This window comes from Chelonoidis abingdonii, chromosome 9, assembly GCF_003597395.2.
Source record: "Chelonoidis abingdonii isolate Lonesome George chromosome 9, CheloAbing_2.0, whole genome shotgun sequence".
Taxonomy (NCBI): Eukaryota; Metazoa; Chordata; order Testudines; family Testudinidae; genus Chelonoidis; species Chelonoidis abingdonii.
Window position 1 is genome coordinate 78,287,901 of NC_133777.1, and position 14,769 is coordinate 78,302,669.

At 41.5% G+C, this 14,769-nt stretch overlaps 1 protein-coding gene across 3 annotated transcripts in view; it reads left to right on the top strand.

Moving 5' to 3' along the window:
- Nucleotides 1–54: 54 nt before the first annotated feature.
- The window catches only part of ASB7 (ankyrin repeat and SOCS box containing 7), a 45,723-nt gene continuing 31,008 nt past the window's right edge, over nt 55–14,769 (top strand). Inside the window, exons 1-3 of one of the 3 annotated variants that reach the window (XM_032766057.2) lie at nt 55–243; nt 1,711–1,906; nt 11,234–11,337. The gene's annotated coding sequence lies outside the window, so the exon portion shown is untranslated. The remainder of the gene's footprint in view (nt 244–1,710; nt 1,907–11,233; nt 11,338–14,769) is intronic. The other 2 variants (XM_075069724.1, XM_075069723.1) reach the window with 2 other exon arrangements.

Genomic DNA, 14,769 nt, shown 5'->3' on the forward strand with positions numbered 1-14,769 from the left:
GGCGGTGGTTTACGGCTCGGGGCGGGACTATGGAAGCGGCAGCTGATTGGCTGCGGTGGGGGTCAGTCCCTGCCTAGTGACCCCGGAGTGAGGAGGGGGGCAGCTCAGTCAGTGCAAAGTGTCCCCACAACGCCCCCGGCTGGGTCTGCAGCTCCCCCCACCCCTGAGCCAGTGCCAGTGGGGGGAGCGGCCACGGAGCGGCCGCCGGTCCCGTCCCGTCCCGTCCCCCTCAGGAGGAGACAGGTAACAGCCGGGGGGCTAAAGCCCGGTTTGCCCCGAGACTCCGTCATGGGGGCGCCTGCCCCAGTCACTGCCACGGGAGGGCTAAGCCCCCTCACCTCCCCCTGCCCGCCCCGAGGCTGCGCGCTAGGGGCTGCTTCCCCTGCCCACGCCCATGGGACTCTGCTGGGGGTGGGGGCAGGGGAATAGACTGCAGCCCCATAGGACTGCTGTGGGGTCACTAGCCCATCCCCCTGGATACTGATCTTGGGCGGCTACCCCTCCCCCCGCCCCGTGATCCCTTTGACATGTGGGGGGCTCACCCCCGCTGTGCCCCATGGTTCCTTTGAGACTGCTCTTGAGGGCTATCCCCCTGCCCCATGGTCCCTCTGAGAGGGGACTAGCCCATTCCATACCTCATCCCCCTGACTCATTTGAAGGAGACGTACTCCTCTCCTCCCACTGTATCCCTTGCCCCCACTATCCTCACAAGGCTGTTTTGGAGAAGAACAAATCAGCTTCATGCCTCCCCCCTTTGATCCCTCCCTGGATACTCAGTTATAGGGGGTTCACCCTTCCCTGCCCCCACTGTCCCCTTTCAGATGCCTTGAAATACTCTGCTCCCCTCCCCACCTTTCATCCTCCTCTCGACTCTCAGGAGTCTCACAACAAATTTTTTGGTGGCCTCAGAGTGTGGCCACCAACTCTTTGTGGTGGCCATTATGACAATTCTAATAAAATACTTATTTATTTTTCCTAAAGTTAAGTTGTGTCTCCAGAGCAGGGGGCCCAACCCCTCCTTATGGCCCCAGGAGAGGGGCTGCTCCCTCCTCCCCAGTCACTGCCCAGGAGACTGTGGCCACAGGAAAACCTCTGTGGCTGCATGTGGCCACCAGGGGCTACATTTGACAAATGCTGTTCTAGACTTCCGTTAGGGAAGACAAGCACCGTCATCCTGAGCCCATTTTGTGCTCTCAGATATTTCTACCATTTCTTTTACTACCCACCATCACCCTGACATTCTCTTCTGGGCCATCTGCCTACAGACCTCGAAACCATGTCTGATGGCCAACCTTCTTGCTCATGTCCTAGCTTTCTTCCTCAAAGCTCCTGCGACTCTGCTGGGGGAGGGAGGGGGCAGGAGGAGGGCAGCAGTTAGCTTGCTGCGCCTTTTAATTCCCCTGAAGCTCTGTTTGTGGGTTATTCTGTGCCCACCCTTCAATGGTCATTGTCCCTTATTTCAATCCCATTGAGACTGTATTTTGAGGAGACTGACTATCCTGCTGTTTTTCCACTCCCATTCAAACCCTAAGTATTCTCTATGAATTACCCATCCTTTTCAATTTCCACTTTGTGGCAATACCCTTTGCTTCCTCTCTCTCCATTCTCCCTAATCCAACCATGACAGTGTTCTGGACATGGAACACCCTTTATCCTTCACTTCTCATTCATCTAACATTGCATAGCTCAGTTCTACATCTCTCTTTTCAGGCTGCCTCAGAGGAGACTTGCAAGCTGTGAATTCGAAGGAGAAGATACAGACAGTAGGAATAAGTGAAAGTGGCACTCAGTATAAAGGTGATAATCCACCTTCACTCTTATCTCATATCCCAGGCCATCCCTGCACGTCCACCCTTGTCTGGATGCTCGTGGAACCCTTTCTTGTTGGTTCTAGTGACTCATTTATGTGAGTATGCGGGATTAGGTTTCCCCCTTCTCTAAAAACTAATTGCTGTTTGGCTTGAAAAAGTAAAATAACTTTGCAGTACAGGGAATGAACTTCTTCCCTTCTCTGTGTATTGTTCTGTGCTTTGCATTGTCATTTGCTAAATATAGCACACATTTACTTACTTTTGTGGGCTGCGGCTTGAAGATCTTTTGTAGCTGCTCTCTTTAAGAATTTTATAAAAACTCCCTGTCAATTGTTAATTGGGTCTCCTTATTTAAAAATAAATAAAAATTGTATACATCCCTCCCCTTGTCTTACTTCCCACCTATACTCACAAAGGAAACCTTCCATAGTAACTGCAGTGGTTGAGAATCATTACTAACATAGATTATAGTAAATGCATTTTGATGGCTTACTTACAATTATGTCTGTAATTCTTAATGTGTGTAAAGTGTATATGTACAGATTGTATTGCAATTAGTTTGTAAACGATTGATTGATTAGTATTCAGTGTTCACAAGTTTAGACCTTCGTAATGTATCTTGTCCTTTGCAGATTTAGTCACAGAAGGATCAAATATTATTGTTCATTGCAACTCAAAATGTTATTGGGAAGTGTTTGTTTTTACACAATTCAAAAATGTTTTGATAACAAAGGATTTACAAGGGTTTAGATAAACAAGGGAGGGTGTCAGTTGGAAGAGATAAAGCTGCCTTAGTATATAGTTTTGTTAAATTTTTTATTTTTTCTGCCAGAAATTCTGGTTAGATCTTTATAAGTAACTTGACCATTTGCATTGTTTCTGATGATATTGAGTGTTTGAGCTTATCTTATTTAAATGATTTTCACAACTATTTACAGTGAAATCTTCTTGCATAGAAATCATCCTTGTTGTTGGTTGGCTAGTTGCACAGGGCAATAAGTGTACTTTACAAACAAATAATACGATGCCCCATCCCAGATTATTTATAATCTAAAAAGATATTACATTATGAGTAATGGTAGGGTGATAATAAGAACTGAACAGAGTCGGGGGGGAATAAAGAATGTGAGCATTGCAGAAATAAAACTGAGAGTGCTTCAGTCAGTAGTGCATGTGTCTTGAGAATTCAGTGGTTTGTGTGCAAATACGGTTAGTATGAGAATAAAGGTAAATTTGATAGGCTGAGAGTGTGGAAGTGGTTGTGAGGAGGAAGTTTTTTGAAGTAAAGAGATAAAAGAAGAAAGGAGTGGCTCAGGTGTAAGGGTCTGCATGGAAGAAGGTATGAGTAGGAGAAAGATATTATTGGCCCATCTTAAAGCCTAGACCAGATTTATATGAAAGCTGTAGATGATAATTGGAAAGGATCTCCTAAGTACTCTGGAATCATCCCTTTCGTAGTATTCTCCAGTTGATGGAGTTCCTCCTTATATTTATTTTCATTGTCAGTCTACATCTAAATGTGTCCTCTCCTTATTCAAAACTTTAATACGTTTCGTTTACCTGAAGAGGAGCTGTGCATGGTGACAGAGAAATAGGAAATCCAAGTTAACTGGTAACATATACTAGCATGGTTTCTAGGTCTATCTATATTAAGAAAATGACCCACTGTTGACACTGGTTTTCTGAAGAATCCTCTTAAGACAATCTTGACATTGCACGTTTAGATGAGGCTAAGCTTTTCCACAGTTATAGAAAGTATCAATACTACATTCTGCTGGAGTCTACTACACTTTTCGAAATGTGTTGAAAGGGGTTTGACCCAGTCTTCACTAGCAGTCATATTTTTCCAGCACCAGTTTCAGAGGGGGTAGGCTGTAGTTTTTTGCTGACAATATTGGTCAACAATTGATCACTTTCCTAGTATAGATGGATTCTTAGTGCATATTGTCTGTGTTCAAACGTAATTGTTATATATCAATGGCTAAACAAAAACTTAACAGCCATGCAAGTCAAATAAGATTTAGAAGATGATTTTCTGAAATTACAATGAGGAAGTGCTCTGTTACCTGTCATTCATGGTTATGATGTATGATCAAAATCATATGCTTACTGCTAAAGAATGTGTTTGCTGCATATATTCAGTGAGCACCCATGGGCTTTTCTACATTAGGGAATCTTGCACCATGTAATTTCACTGATGTAGTTAGGCTGGTGCAAACCTCCAGCATAGATCTGCTGTATTTTTTGTTAAAATCCTTAGTTCTTTCGGATTCATTCATAGAGTGAACAACAAGCATTGATTTTTGTTTGTGAGGCTCCTTTTTTACCATGAAATACTAATTCAGCAAAGTTTGTGACAAGTACTGTTTTTTGATCACTATCAATCAGGGAATTAGCTGACAATTGAAACTTCATTGGTGGTTGGGACAAGTAATGAAGCCGGATTATAAACTGAAGGCCAAATCAGGATCTCTGTACTATAGTACAGCTATTTCCTAGGTAGAAGGAAGACTGCACACATAGGCTTACAGGATAAGTAGATTTTTTTCTGTTGTGCTTTCTAGTTGTATAAAACTACCTTTTTTATTTTTCTTATGGTGGACTTTTAGAAACCGGAAGACTTGCTGACTGAGATGGTCTTCCATCATTGAGGCCTCAGCATTAGCTTTCAGAATTGTACTATGAATGAAAAACTGTTGTATTATCCACCCAAATGGTCCACTGTACTGTTTCCACTCCGGTTTTTAGGACATTCTAAAATGAGACTCTGAGCAAATATAAATCTTTAGTTGGGATCTTTGGATGATGAAACAGGTTATATAAATGCTGCTTATTTTTATTCAGCATCAGCTGTGGTCTAAATATTCTAAGAATGATTGGATATTTCAGTCTGTATCAAAATATTCTTTCTCTACTTGTTGATTCTCATTGAAATGTCACTATTCAGATATTTAAATAATGGAAGTCACATGTTCACGTCACTTCCATAGGAAATTACAAGCAGCTTTAATTCGATTATGATTTCTTGAAGGCAATTAGGCCATGCAAAACTTGTATACAAAGAATTTTTTTTTTTTTTTTAATGAATGGTATATTAAAATTATGTATGTATCATGTCATGTAAATTTATATTTGCTCAGAATTGTGCTATACTCTTAAGGCCAAATTTTCATGTCAATCTTATCCTTGCTTCTCTCTCTCTCTCTCTCTCTCTCTCTCTGAAGGAAATAAGAATTGCACCACTGGACTTAAGAGAAGTGTATAGGCCTTAAACTGTCTGCCTAAGGATCTCTGAACACTTGGCAGACTGCGCCAGATTCACCTTACAGCTGTCAGTTTAGACCCTAGTGAAGTTTCTGAAGGAAGAGGTTTCAGCTGCTACAACCTTCCTTATATGAAGGGAGCCATGAGGGCCATTGTAGCCCTGTCTGGGAAGGTTTTATGGCCTTGGATTCCTGTCGGGTGCTTCTAATAGTGGAACTTCAACAGCAGTTAAAGCTACCCATTTCCTTGGCAGGAACCATGAGGTTGATTAACAGCAGAAGCACTGCCTACCCTTGCTGTTCTTCAGCACCAGGATCCTGAGTTATACAGGGAGATGTAGTTTACTAATTCTTTCAAATCTAGCCCATAAAATAATCCTTACAAAACCTCTGTGACATAGATAAGCATATAGGTACTTACTTCACTTACCATTGAAATTCAGCCACCTGTGGAGTGTAACAACACTATAGCTGTTTAACAGTGTGTAGCAATGCCACACAACAGCTTAAGATGGGAAGTGAAGAATACCCTAGCCAATAGAAATTTTGGGGAGAATTTAAATACGCAGAAAGTAACTAGAGGAGTTGGAATTTGGCCGGAATGCTGGTCTATGATGTCACTATTCTCATAGGAAGTGTTATGGGATCTTTAATGACCACTTGTGAGGATCTAGGTTAGTTTTTTTAAAATTAGGTTTGAAAGACAATAGTGCAATATCCCCAATAGCATTTTGCAGGATTTTTTCACTATTGATTCAGAGATTAAAAACAGCTCCCAATGATTCATCAGAGCCGCGTCCTGTGGCAATTAAATATTACTTGGTGGTCTCCCTTCCATGGACTTACTTGTCTACGGCCTACCTAGCTCGAAGTCTTTTTGGATCATAGCACAGCATGTCCATCATGAAGTACAGCAGGATAATAAAACCTCTTAAAATGCTGCCATCTAATTTTTTATTTGAGGCTTGTAAAAATGGGATATGATAGGAATGGTATTGTAAGTGGGACAAGAACACAAATGATAATGTGATAGATGCAGAAAGATGCAATCCCTGCCTTTAACAGACTGCAGCCTAGGAAAATGAACAACAATTGAAGGGTGATGGAGAAGTGCAAAATATACTATCAAGTATAGACTTTTTTTTTTTTTTTTACTGTAAATCAATTGCCATTTAAACTAGCCAATATTAACTGGATAATGTCTTGTAATGGGCAAGTGGGTTCTGAGGAGAGAATATTGGTCATGATTTTTTTATTTTTTAGATAATAGAGTATAAAGTGTTATTGGATATTTAACTGCAACAAGAGACAGACAGGATCTAGACTTAATGTCTCATGTGGACATAGCAACATCATGAATAATAGTATACTACTCATGTCAGAGTGGTATTAAAGTGCCAGCAATAACATGATAAGCCACAGGCCTGATGCAGAACCTTATGGCCTGGGGATGATTGCTACCTATTTTGCTATCTAGATGCACAAAACACTTCAATAACTTTTGCTCTCAGATCTCATTTTCATGAACACTAACCCCCTGTAAGGGGAAAACCTAATAAGAGATGTCAGAATTTTCCACGTAGTATTTGCATTTAGGTTCCTTCCTTATTTAATACGGAACGCATTCATGTAGAAAATTCTCAAATTATAATCTCTGCAACAACATTGGAGCACTCATTGGTGGATAATCAAAACAAATTTGCCTGATTTTGGTTACTGTTCTATTTCTGATATAATCTGCCAGTCTGGTGAAGTATTTTAATCAACCTGTGTAAATCCTTTTAGTAGGTGAACTTAAGATATTGCACTCAGTAAAATCACTCTTGGTTAAGTTTGCAGATCTTACTTTTGCCATATGCAGCTTATTTTCCTCTGGGAAAAAAGCTTGTTTTTTTTAGTGGAGAAAGCTGTTACCTTGCCTCTAGTCTGTGAAATCATCGCAGTTCTAATTTATATCAGCTAATGGAAAATGTGTGGATTTTTAAAGTGAAAATTGTGCAAAAACAAAAAGAGAACTAATGGCTGATCAGTGATGCACAAACAAGTTTAGAAATGTGATCGAATTAGGTCATTGCAGTGCAACTTTGATCAGGTCTGTGATCATCTCTCTAATTGTGTGATGCTTTATATGCATTGAAAGGCAAAAATATAGTGAATGATAAGGTTGTTGTGGGTTTTTTTTTTCCCCTCGGCTACTTTTAGAATGCAAAAATTTAATCTTGTTATGTTAAAAGTTTCTGCCACTTAATGTAAGCTAAAATTGCACATCTTTTGTAACTATTTTGGTCCAGCTCAGTGGTACAATGCAAGAAACAACAGAGCCAAGTTCTTTGTTTTATATGATCTGCTACATAGTGGAATAATTGATGCTTTTAATATTTATTTGTATTACTATAGTGCCTAAAAGCCCTAGTCATGTGCCAGTACCCCATTGTGCTAGGCTAAATACAAACACATCAAAGACTTGAAGAGCTTCCAATCTAGGTATAAGACCAGCAACAACAGATGGATATAGACATGTGGGAAGCACAAGAAAACAAGGAAACTGTATTGGTCAGCATGAAAGACAGTGGTCTTGGCACACAGCAGCCTAGCCATTGACAAACTTTTTGTAAGCATCAAGGACAAAGAGCAGTTCTGAATAAGGATAACGTGTTCATTTTGCAGATGTTCACGGGGAGCTCTTCCCAAGCATGAGGGACAGCATGGGAGAAAGCAAGAAGGAGCTTGTTTGGAAATGTAAAAAAATGGTTGATGGAGGTTGGCATCATGTGTCAGTCCGAAGGGAGAGTTAACATCTTGATAATGAATGGAAAATGGTCGGTAGAATGGGGATACGCTGTGAGGGGCCTTGAAAGTGAAGGCAAGTAGCTTTATATTTGATGGGATAGAGAAGGGGAAGTCAATGGAGGGATGAAGAGAGAGAGATGTGACATTGTCAAAGTGACAGATTAGGAAAATGATCTTTCCAGCATTCTGAGTGGATGAGAGCAGGGCAAGGTTGCATTTGTCCAGGCTTGAGAAAAGTATGTCACAGTAATTTGAGACATAAGATGATGAGAGCCTGGACAAGGGTTTTAGCTGGGTGAATGGCTAGAAAAGACCATGTCTTAGAGATGTCATGAAGAAGGAATCTGTAAGATTTAGACCAGGGATCGGCAACCTTTGGCACACGGCCCACCAGGGTAAGCCCCGTGGCGGGCTAGACTGGTTTGTTTACCTGCTGCATCCTCAGGTTCGTCCAATTGCGGCTCCCATTGGCTGTGATTCACCATCCCAGGCCAATGGAGGCTGCGGGAAGCAGTGACCAGCACCCGTGCCTCTTCCCGCAGCCTCCATTGGCCTGGGATGGTGAATGCGACAAGTAAACAAACCGGCCCGGCCCACCAGAGTGCTTACCCGGGCGGGCCATGTGCCAAAGGTTGCCAATCCATGGTTTAGACATAGCTTGGATATGAGGACCTGGAGAGAGGCCAGAATTGAAAATGACTCCCAGGTTTTGGGCCTGAGTGATAGGCAGGATATTGGATATGTCTGCAGTGACTGGGAAAGAAAGGTAATGGGGAAGACTTTGAGGGAAAAATTAAGAGTTCTATTTTAGTTATGTTGAGCTTGAGCTGACAGCTAGATATTGAAAAGAGGTGTTAGAGAGACAGGCTGAGATTTTAGTTTGGACTGAAAGACAGCTTTGGAGTAGACAACCTGTGAGTTGTCTGAGTAGAGGTGGTGGTTGAATTCATGTTTTTGGATGAGGTTAACCTGAGAGAAGGTATAGAGGGAGAAGAGAAGGGAACCAAGGATCCCAGTGGGGCTGTCACAGAAATGGGGGATGAGGAGGATCCTTTGAAGGACATGCTGAAGAAGAGATTAAAAAGCTAAGAGGAGAACCAGGACTTGGCAGAATCACAGAAGCCAAGGAAGGATGAAATTTCAAGAAGAGGAGCATGGTCAGTGGTGTCAGAGGTGGCTGACTGGATCAAGAGGATCAGACTTTGGTGAGAGTGGTTTCAATGGAGTGCAAGAGGCAGACATTGAATTGGAGGGTGTCTGGGATGGAACTGGAGGAGAGGAACTTCAAACAGTGATTTGTGGACAGTGTTCAATGAGCGTAGATGAAAGGGAGATGGGGTAGTAGTTGGAGAGGCAAGTGGGGTCAAAGGTTGGGTTTTTTTGAGATGGGAGGAGGAACTAAAGCATGCTTGTATTGTGAAGGGAAAAAGCCAAAGAAGGAGAGGTTAGAGAAGAGTAAGCGAGGGAATGAGTGGGCACAAGGGAATTCAGGAGATGGGATGTGGTCATTGGAGCAAGTGGAGGAGTTAGAAGAAGTGAGCAGATAACAAACCTTTTGCATCTGACAGGGAAGAAAGAGGAGAGAGTTGTAAAAGGGAAGGCAGGATGAGCAGATGGGAAAAATCTCATATTTTGTCAACATTCTCTTTGAAGAAATTTTCAAGAGGGAAGTGGAGGCAGGAGAAGGGAAGGTTTTGAGTGAGGAAAAGGTGGCTATTATTGTGGGCATGGGATTCACTGAGTTGGAGAAGTACAGTTGTTTAGCTAGGAAGATCACAGAACTGAAAGAGAAGAGAATGAATTTTTAGTGGAATTTGTAGCCTTGTCACAGAATTTTCATCAGAGATGCTCCACAGTAGGAGAGCAGTAGAAGAGAAGGTGGATGGTGGGGATGAGCCAGAGCTGGGGGTTGGTAGGGTGGACCTTGCTATGGGAAAAAGAGAAAAAAGAGTCAAGAGTTGTGAATGAAGTATGGAGAGAATTGACAACCATATCAATGGAAAGAAGAAAGGAGAGTGCTGAGAGAAGATGAAATATCATCAGTGCCTATAGACTGAAAGTCTCAGAAAGGCAGATTGACAGGGTATTGTTGGGGAGGAGCTGATCGTCAGAGTAGGGAGAACTCAGCAATAGAGAAATCAGGGAGAGAGCAGTTCTTAATGATGTCCAAGCCAAGTGAATTGCCCTTTTAGTGAGTATATTGACCCTGTAACACTTTCAGAAGTTGAGTTTGGGGTTTGTTTAATAAAAATATCCCCAAAGTGTGTTCAGGGAAGTTTGAAGAGGCAAAGCCTTGGTTTAGTTCAGGGGTCAGCAGCCTTTCAGAAGTGCTGTGCCGAGTCTTCATTTATTCACTCTAATTTAAGTTTTCGCGTGCTGGTAATACATTTTAACGTTTTTAGAAGGTCTCTCTATAAGTCTGTAATATATAACTAAATTATTGTTGTATGTAAAGTAAATAAGATTTTTAAAATGTTTAAGAAGCTTCATTTAAAATTAAATTAAAATACAGAGCCCCCCAGACTGGTGACCAGGACGCGGGAAGTGCGAGTGCCACAGAATATCAGCTTGCGTACCGCCTTCGGCACGTGTGCCATAGGTTGCCTATCCCTGGTTTAGTTGTATGATTCCAGGGATTTAGGTGTTGCAGAGGTTCCAGTCAGACAAAGCATTGATATTGCATTATGTGCTGAACGATATTAAATAATAGGCCCATGAGGCTGTGGTCTAGGACAGAATGAATCTTGGGAGGGGAAATGGGAAAGAAGATGCAGATACTGCATCTAAAAAGAATGGTTTATCCCTTAAGTCCGAACATGTAAAAACTAATTTGGCAGTGGGTAACAATGGTAGCTAGGAGGGAGGGGCTAAATTTGTCCTCCAGTTGTTTTCAGACTCTACATCCTGTTGGGGTGGGTGCATGGAGCTGTGGCAGTAGAGCCTACTTTAGCCCTTAGCTCATATTCCACAGCTGGGGGTGAGGAGGATTTCTCCTTCTCCTGTTGAATCCCCAGGAGAGAATTCAACTTAGTTTTTCATTGTTCAATTTACTGGGGGAAGGAGAGAAACTTCTGCCTACACTCATACTTTAAAGAAATATATATTGTTTTCTTCCCCTCCACCAGGACAAAAATATCCTGGAAGACCGACTGATGGTGAATCAAAGTGAACTCCCATCTGGACAAACAACAGACTATCTGTCATAACAGACAGACATCTTATAAGAACTGACCTGACACTTGGTACCTCTTTTAGCATAACAGCATTACGATGACATGAGGTTACAAACCAGGTGCAATGTAAAAGCAGACAGACCCTTTCTGTTTAATCTATTTTTGTATCTAACAAGAATATATTATTCTTTTGAAGGGGTAGCAGCTTGTTTGAAATGTTATATGGGCACACAAGATTATGTATAACGAGGAACATGAAGAGTAGAACACACATCAAAAACAGCGACAGCTTCCTGTAAGGTAATATTTCAGGAATGGATTGAATTCATCCATGCTGTACTTGCAAATCAATTAATTTGTTTTGCCATCTGTTTGCATGATGCTGTACAAATCATGGCAAGTGGGAATTTCCAGGTACATCTTATGTCTCTTTCTTGCCGCTTTTACTTGCATGAAGAAAGCCAATTTGTGGTAATCCACCCACAAACAATTCTGTTATAAGGGAGACTGACTATAGTTGCAAATATTAAATATTAAATGCCAAATGGCTCAAAGCTTCCATTAGCCCTCTCTCCCACGCCAAAGTTTGATACCCTAAGCAAGGATTTTGAAAGAACTTTTGAAGTTAAAATGAAAGTAGTTTCCAAATTGGTATGTTTACAGCTGTCCTGAAACCTCAAAATGTTTATTACTCTAACATGGCATAATCTGAGTTTCAGTACTAGTTCAGGGGGTGAAATGTAAGTGTAAAGGTTCTACAAGTGGTAAAAGAAGCTGTCAATGATTTAATTTGTCTTTCTGTGCTGCATGTGTTTGGTCTAGCTAAACTGAGTAATACCTGCTGGCTGCAAGCAGTGTGTGGGGCCAGTGCCAGCTCTTTATAACACTGCTTTACAAATATTCCCACCAGCTGAGACTCCAGCAGCATGATAAGGATCTCTACTTCTTATCCAGCTGCCTTAAAAGATATTTGGAAACTTAGTACTGATTCCTTAAAGAGAGGTTCCCATTTCTTTCCTCTCCTTCTCTCCCAGAGTACCTGTCTCTGTGGTGTTTGAGTGACTAGCATGGTACTCATCTACCTTGGGATAATGTGACCTAAAAGTGCTGCTGCTCTGCAAAGAGATACTGTAGAAATGGTGATGGTGATTCCCATAACATACATCCTCATTTTGAGTAACAAGTTTTAATAACTTCCAGTTTTGCAAATTCAAACTCGGATCAGAGCACCAACGTACATGTATTCCCCCCCCCCCCATGTGTATCACCACTCAAGGTTTTTCTAGTCAGTTTCTACCCTTACTTATGGTAGTGACCCCCAGTGCCTTCAGTAGACTTGCACAAATGTACTGAAGGAAAGAATTTTGCCCTGCAGTTCAATCTTCATTAACACTACTGTTGATATGTGATCCAGGGCAGAATCCAACTCTCTCTCTGGGAGGTGACTTGGCTCTGAAGTGCTAAGTGGAGTTTAAAAAAATAAAAGGGAGAAAAAAATGGCTTGGAACCTGATCCAAAGCCCAGTGGAAAGACTTCCATTGACTTCAGTGGACTTTGGATAAGGCCCTTTGTCACCAGATTAAGCAGATTTGATTCTGAATACGTGCCAGGAGCAGAGTAAGCAGGTGGTGTTTTTTCATAACCACTCTCCTTACCATAAGCACAGACAATATAGTACATACTACTAAACACCTGCCTTTTTAAAGTGGGGGAGTTAAGACAGAAAAAAGGAAGAACTGGAAGAAGGAAATAATAAAGTAATCATGGTAGAACAGAGGATCTGAAACATGGCAGAGACAGTACAGGGATATGAGGGGAAAGACTGTCAAACCTAATAGCCCCAAATCCCAGCATTCTTTAATTGATCCAAAACTTCCTTTCATGTGCTCTTGCCCCACTTCCCAACTGTATTCTCATCCTGCTCCTTCTCTAGAAAAAAAACTTTTAAAAATTCTTAACTGCATTCTACTCCCATTCCATCATTTACCCTGATCATTTATTCCATGGGTCAGTTACTTTATGCTTGAAATCCTACTGTTTTAAGAAATTGGGAATTAATTTGCAGCTTTTAACTCTTCACCATAGTGAGCTTATGTTATTAACACCCTTAATTTAAAACATCTGTTACTCTATGCTCAGCACATTTAAGGAAACTAGTATAAGCAGTACTTAAATACGTGAACTCTGGTATCCTCTTTAGTGATCAGTATTATCCCAGGGGAGCATTTTCAAATGGGAGGGAAATATCCAATATGTTCCCTCTTTAAAAACACTTGAAAATTCTTATATATTCTTAAATAATGCCACAGTAGATGAAATCATAAGCAAACTCAGAAACTAGCTTCCCTCAAACAGCTTTTGTGTGAACTATTTAGTTAATCATATGCCTATCAAAATAGGAACATACCTCTTATTTCTAAATCCCATCTGTATCTAGGCAGTAACTTCTGAGTACATCTCATATTCTCTTTCTTTCCACATTCTTTGCCACAGATAATTCTGTAGGCAGCATGCATATTAGCAATAACTTCTTATAGCGGACAGAACCTTACTGAGAAAAGACTAGATATCAAGGCCCTTATACAGAAAGTGTGACAATGTTTGACATTCTCACTTTTCTCTCAACTGTATTTATATCTGGAATATAGAAAATGGGTGGCCAGTGAGAGTACAGGAAACTCATTGAGCGAATTATCTCTTGAGTGACCTGCAAGCATCTTTAAGCCCTTTATTGGAGTTTTAATAGTTTATTTCAATGGATATACTAACAGGTAGTTCTGTGTTCATGATCTTTCAGAATCTTGTCTTCATATCGAACCCTCACAATAGGGAGGTTCTTTACAGATTTTAGTTAATAATAAGGATTTCACAATTTAGAATCAAAACAGATTCCTGGCCCTAATCAGGAATTAATGTAATGCTTACATATACTGTTTTTAAGTACTGCACAGTCATCCTAACATTCCTGTTAGGTAGGTCACATGAGAAGATAAAATAAATCAAATTGTGTTCATTTATGTAAACTTGTAGATCTTGTAGGTAACACACATATCTCTTAAGTGGGGGGGAGGGGGGGAGGCAAAAAGACCTTGAAGATTATCTTGTCTGTTTCTCTGCCAGTGCCATAAAGTACTTAATATATTCTAGTACTTTGGGCAATGTTTCCCAAACTTGGGGTGCCGCTTGTGAAGGGAAAGCCCCTGGTGGGCCAGGCTGGTTTGTTTACTTGCTGCATTCGCAGGTCTGGCCGATCGCGGCTCCCACTGGCCGCGGTTCACTGCTCCAGGCCAATGGGAGCTGCTGGAAGTGGCACGGGCCGAGGGACATACTGGCCGCCGCTTCCAGCAGCTCCCGTTGGCCTGGAGCAGTGGACCGCAGACAGTGGGACTCGCGATCGGCCAGACCTGTGGTCATGGCAGGTAAACAAACCGGCTCGGCCCGCCAGGGGCTTTCCCAAACTTGGGATGCCGCTTGTGTAGGGAAACACTGACTTTACGTATAATTGGCATGGTATCTCCAGAACTGCAGGCATTGACCATTGTGTGAAGTTTACTCATTAAGAGAGATTTTTTCTTAAACCTCATGTACTGTTGATTATTCACTCTTATACACTGCCATTGCAGTAAAAAGAACTTTGTAAAATGTTAAAGGCATCCCAAAATATATAAGTATCCCTTTCTGCTGGGATGAAAAAATTAGAAACCCTACAGCTATCTCTCTTCCCTAATCTTT